Source organism: Mastigoproctus giganteus, chromosome 5, assembly GCF_048544385.1.
Source record: "Mastigoproctus giganteus isolate SK-2022 chromosome 5, ASM4854438v1, whole genome shotgun sequence".
NCBI classification, from domain to species: Eukaryota; Metazoa; Arthropoda; class Arachnida; order Uropygi; family Thelyphonidae; genus Mastigoproctus; species Mastigoproctus giganteus.
The window spans coordinates 45,712,073-45,727,960 of record NC_143579.1 but is presented as its reverse complement, the minus strand read 5'-3'; the positions used below and the strand labels follow the sequence as shown (position 1 = coordinate 45,727,960).

General features: G+C 37.4%; 1 protein-coding gene across 3 annotated transcripts in view; it reads left to right on the top strand.

Moving 5' to 3' along the window:
• ATP8B (ATPase phospholipid transporting 8B) overlaps window positions 1-15,888 on the top strand; it is a 121,332-nt gene that overhangs the window by 14,305 nt on the left and 91,139 nt on the right. For 2 of the 3 annotated variants that reach the window (XM_090374011.1, XM_090374008.1), the window contains exon 1: window positions 13,761-14,139. The exons of the other annotated variant lie outside the window; for it this stretch is intronic. The gene's annotated coding sequence lies outside the window, so the exon portion shown is untranslated. Of the gene's footprint in view, window positions 1-13,760; window positions 14,140-15,888 lie in introns of those variants that run through there. 3 annotated transcript variants of the gene reach the window in all.

Genomic DNA, 15,888 nt, shown 5'->3' with positions numbered 1-15,888 from the left:
AAGATCAGAAAAAGGTTGATATTAGAGGTGAGTGCCGGGTCCGACGACTCGTACAGGCGAACAAGCGCAGCACTGTTGAAGAGTTGACTACCGAATACAACATGGGCCAACCCGGAACAATATCTGGCATGACCATGCATCTCACGCTCGCACGTATGGACTATACCAGCAGACAACCCCTACGGCATCCTCTCCTAACCAAGGTTCATCGGCGTAAAAGACTCGCCTGGTGCAAAGAGCATGCAAGTTGGACGTTAGAAGACTGGAAGAAGGTGTGCTGGTCGGATGAGTCACGTTATTTACTTCACACCGTGGACGGTCGTATACGGATTTGGCGTCAACAACATGCCTGCACTTTTGATACCAAATATGGTATCAAAAGTGCAGGCCGGTGGAGGCGGTTGTATGGCGTGGGGCATGTTTCACTGGCAGGAACTTGGACCCTAGGTGCATGTGGAACAACGTATCAGTGGTCTCCGCTATCGTCAACTGCTTGCTGACTGTGTACACCCCGCTATGTTACACTTTTTCCCGAATGGCGATGGTGTCTTCGAAGATGACAATGCGCCGAGCCATCGTGCACTTGTTGTGCAGGAATGGTTTGAGGAACACAGTTGTGACTTCCATCATATCGATTAGCCTTCGAACTCCACCGATATCAATTCCATAGAGCACTTGTGGAACACTATGGAAAGGCATATAAGGCATCTGGATACACCAATCACCTCCATACCTGCATTGCTGGGTGCATTACACACAGCTTGGTTGGCCCTACTTCCCGAACGCTTCCGACATCTTGTTTAATCAATGCCAAGTCGGATAGCTGCTGTGCTGAAGGCAAAAGGAGGATCTATGAAGTATTAAGTAGGTGGTTATAATTCAGTGATCACTTAGTGTATTAGGGTCACCCCGATAAGTATTACACATACCTATGTGTATTGTGTCTGTAAATTGCGGTGTTCTCTGGTCTATTTGCCTGTTTTGCTTGACGAAAAATCCCAGTTTCTGGGGAAAAATCTTGCTGTCTACGCCTGAGACCGACTAATTCAGCCACGGAGTGAAAGAAAGCCTATAAAAGTTCCTCGCGTCATCGACGGGATTCGAATCCGAGCCTTTCCCATCCGATATGGAGGAAGACGGGGATGATACCACTTTGCTATCCGCGCAGATAAAGAGTGGAGTGGAGAGATTTTGTAAGAGATGGATCATTAATTAATCTGACTTCCCACTTTTGAATGGAGTATAGAAGCCTAACAGAGGTTATGGGGAACCGCCCCAGATGTGGGAATAATATTCCATGGTGCGGCGGATTTGCGATTTGTACAGAGTGAGATTTGCACACTAGATGGTCCGAAAGCCTCCTAGAGAGTTACCGATATGTTCGGTCCTTGGACTATTTTGCGGCCGGCTGAGAACACCGTTTTAGATCTGTTCCCTCGAAATGTATTGGATCTCTCCATGACGCCCATCATAACCTTAAAAGACATGAATAATACTGCACGATGCAAGATATGAGGGATTGCTGGAGCTTTGCTCTGGAGACTAAAAATGGGTTTCACCACTTCAGGCCTCCAATAAGCAAAGTGGTAGTATTGCATTGGTCATCTAGCACTAGTATTGCCTATTAACACAAAAGGGCGGAATTCCTCTGTGTGGTGTGGACGCTACATCTCGACCACTGTTTACGTTGGTTCAACCTGGGTGGTAACCTTCATTATACTAGGTGTTATAATTCAGAATTTGCAAAAAGGGGTTGTACCAAGGATTACGATAAATCCCACCATTGTAGGTGCCAGCAGAGGATTTGACCGGATTCATGAGTCATGTGGACTGGAAATTCAGTCCACATGACTCAAGTGTCACCTGAATATAATTTCCAACAATGTTTAGACTCCCAGATAGCAAGCTCTAACTTGTCATATCTGACAGAATGTCGGTGAGAGCCTCAAGAACCTTCTATCTTTATAATAATTAATATTCAGCTAGGCAGGAAGAAGTCTGATGTCTAATACTCTTTAACATTTTAATAACATCCAGCGATCGTAGTGACTATGCAGAGCAATAACACCAATAGGTTTTCCTCTTTATTTCGCCAGTCCATAATCAGTATTCAACGCCAGTACATGGCTATATGCACGCATTCAAGTTAGAACTTGGGAACAACGCCATTTCCAGTTACAACTTGTTCATATTTGGATCATGATTGTTCGGAAACGTAAATATAGACTCCTTTAAATACTTGAAACAGAAGAAGTCTTAAATTGATTGTGTTCTGTGGTCGATTTGCTGTTTGCGGGACGAAAAATCCGAGTTTCGGGGAGAAATAACCATGCTATCCTCACTTGAGACAAACTAACTGAGCCACGTTGTGAAAAGGCCCTTAAAAATTTCTCATGTCATTGTTGGGACTCGAACTCAGTTCTTTACTACCGGTGTGGAGAAAAGGTGATTATACCAACCGTGCTACCCACTTGGGTTCGGGTGGAGCAAAAGACGAATTACTCACTTGGTTTGCTACGCACCTAAACTCGGACTAATCAACATTGGTTGCGGACGATTTTTACAGGCCCAGTCCTCAGTATGAGGAAGCGAATTGAATTTCGAAAAACATTGGGGAACTTTCCTTAAATGAGGAACATATAGGACGAACAAAAGGGGTGCAAGCCCTTGACTCTATTTCACAAACTGCAAGACTTGAAAACCGAAAAGCACCCATTTAAAATTGTCTTCGATCATAAGCCAGATGTCTCCAGCCTGCCTTATAAAGGGATAAAGAAGAAAACTTACTCACTAAAAGTAGTGAAATCGGATGTAATTCTCCGACACTTTTCGTCAGTCGATTGGAACTGTGCATGTGGTATGCAGGACAGCGATGCACTGAACTTCATTGGGGAAAATTTGAGGATGATGGCTAATGAAAGGACTTCTATATGGATTGCTATCACTCAGAGATCTAATCTATGGTTTAACAGCGAAACCAAACTGGCATTACAAAAGCAAGGAGCCTAAAGGTCCTTGCAGAGGACAGGAAATCGGGACGACTTACTGCTATATAAGACCGCGCCCTCTTCCTAAAAACAAAAAAAGCAAAGTATACCATCAATGGATTTGAAGAAGGTTCACGACCTCTTATAGAAATGCAGCAAGCCAATCCAAAAAAAAAAAAAAAAAAAAAAAGCTACTATGGAGGATGACATCTTCAGGGAATGGACGAAATGTACTTTTCATCTCCCCAATCAGCAGCAGGGAATTTTAACGCTTCACAAGACCTTTCTCGTAAAATTATATTGAGCAAACAAGACCTCATGAAAATGATTAGCCAACCCTTTACACTTTCTCACTGGTGTCTCAAAAATATCACAACCTAACGATCCCAAAGTTTTAGATCCATTTCTGTCGGTTGCTCAATCATAAAGATTTTCGAAAGGCCATCCTTCTAAGGCTAGTTGACTATTGCTTTCCTCATGAGTCACTTTACCTCCACACTGTTACCAGGGTTGCTCGACCACTACTAACATCCTAGCATCGCTGGTCAAGATTCAGAATGCCATCAGTTGCAAATTTCAACTTGATGCAATCTTCTTAAAGGCAGCTTATGATAGTATAAATATTCTGTCATTCGTGCATATTATTTATAGCCTATTTGGGACATCATATGGGGTTCTGCGATTCCTACAGGTATTATTGTCGAACAAGAAACTGATTATAATGCATAATAATGTTCTGCAAGGTGGGGGAGGTTCACTACTGTCCTTTTCGCATTTAAATAAATATTTTAAAAATATTATTAAGGGATACGATTAGTAGCCACTGAGCAAGCACCGTACTCTCTTCACCCCTACTAATCTGCCATTACAAGGTATATTAAACACGAACAAAAAGAAAGAGTCAACCAGCTAACAGCATTCCATCAAAAGATTGAAATATGTATAATGTAAAGCGAATTTAATATTTATTATTAATTGGAGGTTATCCATTGCACTAATTTGTGTTATATTCCACCCACTGTAGTAGGTGGAGAAACTCCCGACAGCACGAACTATTTCCTTTGGGAGGTACTTGATTTTTATGCGGATGAGTTTCCAAAGATGCATTATACTCGAGAATCATTTTACGTCATTAGTGTCATTGCGTGATATGTATATGAGAAGCCTGCATAGTGTGTTAATATCAAAAATTAAATATGTATAATTAAAAAAATGAATAATTAATAAAAAAACATTTTCATTAAGCTTCGTTATTTGTAATCATACCAAGGAATGTTTAATTAATAATGTAGTGTCCTTTTTTTTCTGTTATCCCACCCTTCATGAACTATAGAAAATAATAGTATTAAATGAATACGTCATGGCTTTAGAAACTCTTAAATTATACCTCAGTTCTGTAGAAATGGATGGAATTTTTATTTGATTTTAAAAACTGGCAGCCATAACTGATTCTTTGAAATACAGTAGAACTGTATTCGAAAGAATCAGTTATGGCTGCCAGTTTTCGATTGTTATTTCGTTTCAGGGTCGAAGTGGAGAGCCCATGTTTCGTCCGTAGTGATGTACCGCCCCAAAACTGAGTTTCATTACCATCAAAATGTTGCACAGTCTCATACAACACCTCACTCTTTCCCGCTACTGATCTGCATTCAGTGCTTTAGGGACCCCACCTCAAAGAAACCATCTTCATTCCTAAAACATTTACCACAATATCGTGAGCTCACTCAAGAACGATGTTGAATGTTGTCTCAATGTGCTTCAATGTTAATCTGCAAGTTTGCATAATCAGGTCATGAATGGCATTCACATTTGCAGGTGTCGATACGGAAACATCCACTGCGGTGTCCCTCTTCGACATTGTCTTGTCCACGCTTAAATTCTACAACCCAGTTTTTGACCGTGGCGTATGAAGGACAAGATTCCCCTAATGTTTGCTGCATGTCTTCATGAATTTCCTTCGGTAACATTCCCTTTAAATGAAGGTGCTCAATGACTGCACGATGCTTGACTCTCTCAACAGTCGCCATCTTCATTTCCCTTCCACACTTCAACGCCCACTGTACAGGAGAAGAATATAGTTACAAACCTGAAATTTTTTGTGAACGAATAAGAAATGTTACAGCACAGATCAGCAATATTATCTTTCGCGAAAACCTTTGCGATCTTCATTGGACTAAAAACATTTCAACACACCTTAGTATACCTCTTTCCGTCTTAGTTTAAGAGGCTGGATAAATGATAATAGATGAAACAAGATGTGGAAAGTATTGTAGACTTTTCAGTTTGAGTCACTATTTTTTATTTTCTTCTTATTTCAGCAACCAAAGTGATTAGCGTTACCCTACAGGAGTAATGCACCTTTTTTAATTCACCAATACAGGTCATCTTGCAATTAAAATTCAACCAGTTCAAAACGAATCAACTTTTAACCGCCCCTAGGGCCACCTTAGCAGAGTCTGGATGGCCCTAAGGCGGTTAAATGTTGATTAACATAAGGATGTTTTATGATAGTTCAAAATGACTTATGCCCTCTATAACCCATCATATACAAAGCATAACTTTTATGGATACAAGACGCTTTTCTAGTATGGAACTGGCTACCTCACCATATAAGTTCTGTATTTTCCACAGAATTAATTTCTCATCTCGCAAAGATAACAGCATCGAATATATTAACCGAGTTACAGAAATAAAAGCAGACATCACAGTTGAGTTGCTGCTGCTGAATTCTTGTCTAAAATGGTACTGAAGACACATTAGAAAATATATTCCTAGTTGCAGTTAAGAAAACTTCCGTGAGCGTCTGCAAATTGTACCGGATACTGAGGATATTTTAACATGACCAAAAACTCAGAAGTGTCACGTATTCTGTGACTCCAAAAATAACTTTGTAAGCGATATACAGTACAGTAGTTCAATAAACAGGCAGCAAACAATTTGGATTTGTAAAGCGGAAGTCATCGTGAAAAGATGAAAATATGATTTTTTCCCACTTGAATTTTGAACCTTGGGAGATAATTCTCATTAGTGTTCATTTTCGTTTCGTTGCTGTCTGTGATGTATTTAGCCAAGCTGAACAACTAGAATTCGCACATAATTGTACAGTCAAGAAGTACATTATATGCACAGAAATGTATAAAACTGAATGCACTTATTAACGATATATATATAAGTTATTAAGAATAAAGCTAACATCGTATTTTCTGATTTGTTTAAGATCCTCTTAAACTAGTTTCAGGGTATAAGTAAACAGATCTTTTCTGAGAAATGTATATCGCAGAAGTTTTCCTAATGAATATACTTAAAATAAGATGGAACTTTAAAAATCTTTTTAAGACTAATGGAATTTGAGATGCGCGTGCGTACTCTTGCTTGTAACGACTGTCAAACCAGGGGCCTGCAAGCCCTGGAACTCCTTTTCTACAATACTGAAGAACCGATCCGCTGAAAAAGAAATGAAACCTCATCCGACTAGTATCTAAATCAGTAAATCAGCAATGGGAAGCGGATCGAATTCCAAGGCGTGGTCCACTGGTCTATGGCCGCGTTTAGCAGGCACGACAGCGGAAAGGTCGGCCACGCTTGTCTGGTTGTTCAAAGACTAGTGTCATCCGAGTTAACAGATTGAGTCCATATTGGTCCGCCTCCTCGTGGCAGGGACGGGTACTAAGAAGCAGCCTTCTGCGTGACTCCTGCTTCTTGGGATCACTTGAAGGCTGGGAAGTGGCCAGTCTCCAACACAACAGCATAACCTAACATTACTCACACAAAATCTGCGCCCTCGTGACAGAATAGTTGGTAGAATCGCCTTCCTTCTCACACCGGGTGGAAAAGACTGAGTTCGAGACCCACCGATGATGTCAGGAACTTTTATGGGCCTTTTTCACAACATGGCTGAGTTAGTCGATGTCACGCGAGGGTAGCATGGTTTTCTTTCTCTAAAACTCGGGTTTTTCGTCCAGCAAACAGAAAATTGATCACAAAACACACGTAATTTACAGACAGTATATACGGAGTAATATGACCTTAGTCGCTGATGCTCCTAAAGCCCTACTACAACAACAACAACAACAAAATTAACACCATTTACAGGGCTGGCTTTGACACAGTTTTTGCTCCTACACACAAAAAACTTTCGTTATTGAAGGCAACTTTAGCCATCGCACAAATCAAAGCTATATAATAATAATAATAATAATAATAATAATAATACAATACAATTTTATTTTATCAAGAGAATTTGTTTACAATAAAAGAACTTGTTAAGAAAAGTGAATTTCTTGATAACAAGTTGTAATTCATCATTTACAACAGTTTTTGCATACAAATTTGTTAACTAACAGAAAAGACAATGAAGTCATTACACACAGTACATTCCACACTGCAAACAGAGAAAGTAATTGATCTGCATATCAGGTCTAATCTATTGTATAATTGAGTATCAAAAATCTTCTTATTAGGAATTTTAATTTGGAGATTGAATAACTTCTCCTGAGCCTGAAATCAACACTAGCCAACAAGATATTTATTATGTTCATTGTATGCCTATCTCCAAATCTATTTAGTTCCTAGGGTGAGGCAAAACAATTGCTTTTGGATTCCTAAAGTTATGTGATACATTCCTTTGAAGATTCGACTCTTCATAAATAGTGTTAAGATTCTTCAAGAATAAATTTAATTTCAGTTTTTGAATTGGATAAAGTATTTTATATTTCAACAAAAATTGCCTTCTCTTATTCAAATCATTCCAAGAGTTTGTCCCCATAATTACAAAAGTCATCAGGTTGTCCCTTTTTATATATAGGGAGTATTTTAAAGGAAAGTAGATTTGTAGGATAATTTCCCGGTTCTAACATTCGTGCTATAAGCTCCACCAAGAGAACAGTGAACTGCTCTTTATTTCTCTTTACTTCGGTTACTGTAATACAGTCCAGTCCGTAAGTTTTCTTGTTCTTTAATTGTTCTATGATGTTAAGAATTTCCGTGTACTGTGGAGCTAAGACTACACAAGAGTTCACTATCTGAGGAGGACTATCTTTTTGATCAAAGGAGTCTTGGCAATAATGTATGTTGTATCTACTGAGATCTAATAAAGCTTTGGCAAATCTATTTGCAGCCTTATATTGTTTGTTTGTACCACAGATCTGTTCTAATAATGTTTTAATGTTTTTTTCCTTGTACTTAGTAGGTTACAGTATTTATAATGTTCCATTTTTCCTTTTGATTATCTGCTTATCCATAAAAAGTTGATTGTAATAAGTGTTTCTTTGTTTTCTAATCATATCTGTCAATTTATTTCTTAGTGTTTTATAATTATGATAATGTTCTATCTTTGATGGGCAATTTCTATACTACCTTAAGTATTTATCTCTTTGTACCAGTAATTCTTCTATTTCTTTTGTCATCCAAGGTTTCTTATGCTTAATCCTGTTACTCCTAGGATTTATGTTGCAATCTGAATGATTTACTTTTCTCTCCGTATTTAACCTTGAATTGTTTATTATTTGTACTATCTTATTTGAAAAGTCATTTACATTTGTTGTGTAGGATATTTGTGCTCTTGTATTAACAAGTTTTCCATGTTCTGTTTCAGTTTACCTGTTGATAAATAATTTTTCTTCGCAACATTTGTTAATTTTAAATCTTCACATGGATGTTGTTTTGAGTGCATATCTATTATTAGTATGCACGTTCTGTGATCTGAAAGTTGATTTAATAGTACGTAGGAATTTGCATACTTCAACTTGATATTTGTAATTAGGTGGTCCAAACAAGAACTGACTGTTCTATTACCCTCCATCCTTTGTTGCCTAGTTATTCCAAATAAGGTATGTTCAAATCCATAATTGTTTAAGATTGCAGAGTATCTGACGTTAGTAAATTGATATTGAAGTCTCCTACTAGTATGGTCTTATCTGCTTGTATGTCATCCCATTGCAGAATTATGTTATCTAATTCTATTAGAAAGCTGTTTATAGAATCTGCTGGTGGCCTATAAAAAGCACAAATCATGAATATGTTCTGTGGATCTTCTCCTAATAATTTGACACAGCAGTTTTCACAAGACTGAGTCAAGTGGTAAGCTTGTATTGCCTTATAGCATGTTCTGTAGCATATTATTATTCCTCCACCCCTTCTCAACTCTCTCAACTTATAGACTTTGTCATAACCTTGTATGTTATAATTAGCAATTTCATCACTTTTTATATTAACCTCTGTTAATACATCAGATATATTCTTTCATTGCATTTATATATTGTAAGAAGTTAAACCAATTTTTTCTTAACCTGATATTTAGAGCTACCAGAAAAAACTGTTTTTTATCAATTAAAAGAGCTTGTACATTTGGATTATTTAAAAAATGTAAAGGTGAAGTGAAAATTTGTGATTCCTCAAAAAGCATACCTGATGTCTTAATTTTACTACTACTACTAATAATAATAATAATAATTTTAGTGTTATAAAAGGTATAATTACAGAGATCCTCGAAATAATGATTAAGTTTCGACGACAGCAACAGATCTTGTGAAAAAGCACAGCTCCGATGGACACATTTCTGCCAGGTGATACCAAGTTCTTGCCTGTAGTTGGCATCGTTCACCCAAAAATCCACATAAATAGATCATGACACCTCAAAGGTCCTAATTATTGCATTTGGGAGGCATCCGTTTAATGATTTCATCCTCTTAAGATAAGAGCAGAGATGTGGGTTGTATACATAACCTCTGCATTTGATGCGGGAACGTCACAAGGCATCAATTCCCACACAATGAGAAGAACCCTACAAAAAATGCACCACTTAAGTAAGAGACTTGCACGAAAGCGACTGATCTCCAACCGGAAAACACAATATATTGGTACCAAGAACGCAAAGGATAGTCGCAGGCAAGTCACATGGTTCGATGAGTGTCGATTAATGCTTTTCTACACCGATGGAGAACACATGGAGGAATTGCTGCCATTCTGTTATGTTCCAAGCTGCTGAGGGAAGCATAATGAGGTATGTTTTTGTCGCATATCTTTGGTCCCCTGAAGGGAAAAGTGAACTCCAAAGTATCTGAACATCGAAAAGGGTCAAGTACACCTGACAGTGTTGGATGTTATGTTTATAGTTCGTTATTCACGCACATTGGACAGGGGTACTTTCAAGATGACATAACAACCATCCACAGCGCCAAATGTGTGAAAGAGTAGTTTAAACACCTACCTTTGCCGGCCAATCTTTGGATATTATCCCACCGAGTATCAGAGGTTGAACTAGAAAGGTATATCCTCTGCCCAAGTCTGCCCATGCTAACACTTCCATAAATTAAGGTAATTTCTACGTATTATTCAAAAAGCAAAGACATAGGTATTCATTGATTGTCCGAGTAAAATTTGTTTTTCGTTTGAATAGATGTCGTTTGAATACATGTCGTAATAACATACTGTATTAAAACAAAGAGCATGCAGTAATATTAAAACAACTACAGGAATAAACAATTTGAAATTTAATATACATATATTATAAAATAGGCCATGAGAGTCAGGCTGCATATCATTACAATTGATGTATTTGTGTGAGATAATGCGTGCTATTATCCACTTGTCCCTATTAGACTGAGAAAGCAGAGGAAAGTAATTGTAGGAGAAGAAGAAGAAAAGAAACGGTGTAGAAGAATGAAATGGACGGTAACTCCTTAAACTCACAACTCCTCGAATAGGCAAAGCCTCCCCAATAAGGAAGACTGTTCTTACCTATTCTCGGAGCCTCTCCAGGCAGCATCAGGCTTCCCCTGGTGACCTCACCATAATTTCTTTCCACAATTTACAAAACCAGTTTCACTTAACCAGTTCGAGGGGGAGGAAATTATAGTGTTCATATATATTTTTGCATTTTAAATAACAAAGAATTCGAAGAAGCGCTTTTCCACTGGACCAAAGATGAGATCTCATCTTCTTCCAGGTGAAATCCAGATGCTGCCTGTTTTGTTCCATTCACTGTTTAGCGATCGAAACGAGCGATGTGCGCATGTCAGTACCCTCCTCTCTCTCTCTCACAACCTGCTTAAATATTCAGTTACATTGGCTGAGCAGAATTATCATTTTCCCAGCAAGATTTTATACATTTATTCTTCCATTAGCAGTTAAATGAATGATTCTCAATGATTTATGGAATTTTTGGTTTTCGTTGCTATCTGTGTCTCCAGCAGTCGATGGAGGATAACTTTTCATACAAAGCACATCTACAGACATCACAGAATTAAGATATTTGAGATGTTGATGTATAATTGATGTAGCTGAGTATCCAAAGGAAAAAATATCTAGTCACTCAAGTCGCATACTTGAATTTACAAAATACGGTGATATTCTTGTAAAATCTTCTCAAGTATAAAAAGAAATTTTATTTATTTATAATGATTAAAACAAATCAGGCAATTCGGAAAAAATGGAGATTAAACTCTTTAAAATCCGGAACATTCGAGGATTGAGAAGTGCCAGATTTTAAAATTTTATGGATTTTAGAGAAGTATACCTACATTTGTTTTTGCGGGCAACAGGATTTAAACTAAATGGATAATGTAATGGTCTTAATTCTCACAGCAGAACAAACGTGCCTTTGTAACGAGTTATCCTGGTATTGCACTATTTTTAGTAGTTTTAGTTATATTGCAACTCTGAAAACTACGTATACGCGATTTCGTATACAGGAAACCACAGAATAAGACTTTACACCTGTTTTGTCTGCGTTGTCACTACAGGCCACCTGCTATCTGATGAGGAACCAGTTATCCCTGAAACAGGCTCTTATAGCAGGCTCATATTTTAAACAAATGGACAGTTACTCTTTTATAGACGCCAGTTGTTTCAAAATAATGCAATACTAGGACAACTCGTTGCAAATGCAAGTTTGTTCCACTGCTATGAATTAAGACCATTGCATTATCTGTGCAGTTTAGATTCTGCTGGCCACAAACAGAATAAAGAACAAGATAGTCCTGCATGCATCTTATAAAGAAAGAAATACAAGTGTAGGTTGCTGTCATAAAGTTTACTATAATTGCGTGATAGAAGTTCCTCGTATAACTCGAGGGCTAATGAGGTTTCTGATTCGTTACATTATAAATTTTTCTTTCGTTTTCTTTAGCTATAATTGTGCCTTTCATGTTCCTAAATCAGGCTGAAAACTAAAATGTAATGAATCTCCAGTGTAATAAAAATCAAGTGACGAAGAATAAAGAATAATTTGAAAATAAAACACAACCATAATCCATAAAATACTGGCTTAACTAATAACTACAGTGATATTGTTAAATAGGATCTTCCACAATAATCCACATAGTAAAAGTAAAGACTATTTAATATTTGCATAATAGAATTAAATTGAGTTTCTCGTTTCGATTTATTAAGTTTTATTTCAGCAACCACACTTCAAGGTCACATGGAAGTTGCTTCTTGGTCCTGATGGTGTTTTTTTGGTCCTGATGTGAAAAACTAAAATTATTTCGAATATGTTATATTTACTTCTTGTTTTAATGTACAATTTTGAGATAATATTTTGCTATAATGCTTAAAACACGAGGTTTATTATCAAAGACGACAATCTACAGGAAACGATATGCTAGCATAATAATCTATCTTTTCTGGCATATATTTTCCTATAGATTACAGATTATAATAATAACCTATCATCTACAGATTATTATAATCTATAATCTATAGAAAAAGATATGCTAGTATAATATGATACTAAAGCACTATTTTTTATGCAGTATTCTCTTGCCTCTTCAAAGAATCGAGAACAAAATAGATAGGGATTCTGTTAGAGAAACTCTACCTGTTCTTTGAACCTTTAAATGGATACGGATTCTCTTAACGTGTGACGTGTACTTTACAGAATTTTTAGTTTGCAAGAGCACACGGTGTATAGAGGAAAACAAAGAGTTCAGTTTATTGCAAACCGCTTCTAACCTTAGTGAAACCAGGCAAGATGAGAAGTGAGGTTCAAGGCTGATTTGGATTAGTACTTGTCCACCTAGCTATACCCTACCCCTTTAACTTGGCAGTGCAAAAATACAACAGGACATTAAACAGTGCAGCGAATTGGGTATATAAGTTCAAAGAGAAAGAGGAAAGGATACTGAGCAAGTATGAGTCATTAATGTTTACATAACCGGGTATCATTCTTCCTATATAATTTTTCTTTCATTGTTTTTTACTTTGCCCTTCCGATTAAATGAAACTCTCCCAGACATTCCACGAGACAGAAAATGCTTTTATTTATTTAATAAAACAGTATCGGATCCTTTAATTTTTTTCTCGGTATCCCTCTAGAAAAAAAAAGTACACGTTGTGGCAAAGAAAAGGACGAAACGAAACAGAAAAACCACTAATAAGTTCAGCGAAGGTCTTTGATCCATCTGTCAAACTGCACGCGCCCTTCGGAGCACTACTGGCTGAACGAGACGCAAGTTTTTACGAAGGCTAAGCACCCACGTGACTGACTGACAGTCAGTGTCGGTGCAGGTGTATTCGAGTCAGTGAACGCGATCTCCTCCACGCATTGTGAAGAAGTCGGTAACCTCACGACCCCATGAAATTTCCAGTTCGACGTCCCGCCTCCGGCAACAGCTGCGGTTAGCTGGCATCTGCTGTACGCACAGCTTTTTTTTCTCTCTTTCTGTCCCCCCCCCCCTCGCAATTTAAACGTCAGCTTCGCGCAGGAACATTTCACCCCGTCTGCTTGCTGTAACTTCGAACTGCAAACTTCTCAGAACTCCGCGGAAGGTTACGACAGCCTGCAAGTACTCTTCCCCTCTTCCTCCCCTCAATTCCCAACGACTTACAAACGAATGCCGACCGTAGCTGAATGCTGACGTAACGGTCAGCGATACCTGTCTACCTGGATGCAAATGGTAGTTGCCCACCAACTCGTATGTGGGCCAGTGATGAGAGCGCCATGTGGTCCCGCCCTTTGGACGAACTGCGTGCGTGTTATGTGCCGTGCAGCGTGAGGCCTATCGGGACAGGGTGCCTCCAGTTGCGCCGTCACTATGCTTCGGGTTGTAGATGGCTCCGTGGAAGCGTAGGAATGTATTAGACTGTGATATGGCATCCGTAGTTAAGTTGACCTTGATGAACGCTACTCAATTGACTTTCTGCCTCATTCGTGGTAAGTAGACTCAATTAAAATGAGTATTGAAAATCTCTCCTCTCCTCATACCTAGAGGGCTCATTTCATTTTGGATTACCGAGAGGGTTAGTGGAATTCTGTCTTCGGACGGTGTACAATATGTTAAGGTTGGGGGTGGGCGAACTGAACCAAAGACTGATTTGTTAAATTCAGGCATCTCAACTTGAAAGATGTTTATTGTGCTATGAGTGGTTAACAAAATGCTAATGCAGTAAATATCTGTCTTTTTTGAATCGTGTCTTAGTTTAAACATAATCGTCCAATTTTTCAAAAGTTACGAGGAAGTTGAGAAATATACGTTAGGAAGTTCAGTGAACTCTGTTTTGGTGTCTTAAAATAACTCGTAACTACACTTTGCGTGAAGTCGATTCCCACGAAATAGGCGACGTCTTTTTAAATAAAATTTGTCTTTTTTAATACAAACAGCCTGGCCGGATAATAAGTTGTGCAATATCAATTGACTATCTGTCACGAGCAATATCACTTAAAAAAATCAATTATTTTATTTTTTTCTCAGTCCGAGTTTCCAGTCACCTGGCTCTGGAAAGCTGCACCCCTTTCCAACTTTCCCATAGTTGTGTCCTTACTGTGTTAGGATAAAAATACAGGTTTCATACGAGAATTATTTCATGATTTGAATCTCTCAATATAAAATAAGTCTTAAGGGTTAAAAAATAAACGCTTTTCATTCCCATATGCAATTACTTCAGCCATTAAACGCAAAGGGAGCAGCATTTTAGGTACAAATGAAAATGTTTCACGCGTATGTATGTTGATTTTTTTATCTGTTTTATCATAGCAATATATTTTCTTTTAAATTTATTATTTAGAGGACACCTTGCCCATATTTTCGTGAGCCATGCTAATAATAAATTACTATTCACACCAGTACCGTTTTGACCTGTCAGGGTTATCAATGAATTGTAATTTGTTTCTGTAAAGATAAGTCTTAGTTAAAGTCATTAATATTATAACCTCTTGGGTTTATAATGATTGTAAATATTTTTCAGTTGTTATAATTAAAGCAGAAATTTCTCATATAACTCGAGGATTAATGAGGCTTCAGATTCCTAAATTATAAAAACATGTTTCATTTTCTTTATCTGTAATTTTTCCTTTCGTGTACCTTGAACCACGCTGAAAGCTAAAATGTTGCAATCTCCAGGCTAATAAAAAAATCTAATGACAAAAAAGTAAAGATAAATTATAATCTGAAAGCAAACCAATACCAATGTTCATAAAATAGTGGTTTAAGTGATAACTATAGTGATGTAGTTTATTAGCATTATCTCCTAACATAATCCACATAGTATATTTAAAAACATTTAATATTTGCATGATAGAATTAAATTGAGAGTTTCTCTTTTCGATTTATTAAGTCTCATTTCAGCAACCACATCTTCAAGGTCACATAGAGGTTGCTTCTTGGTCCTGATCCTCTTGTTTACTTCTAAGATCTTCGATAACTAATTCCATAGTTAGTAACTGATGAAAGGCATATGATATAAGAACAAAGTTCATCTCTTCACTTGCAGATCTGCAATTTTTTTTTTTTTATGATGAACAAGCACATAAGATATTAAATATTAGTCTTTATAGTTTCTAATTGTCATTAATGTTTTCTGTATTAATTCAATTTTTATGTATTAATTTCATTTAAACGGAGAATATTAAAAACAGCTGGTGTTAATTATTGAATATACTGTAGTATGCTTTCGAGATTTTATG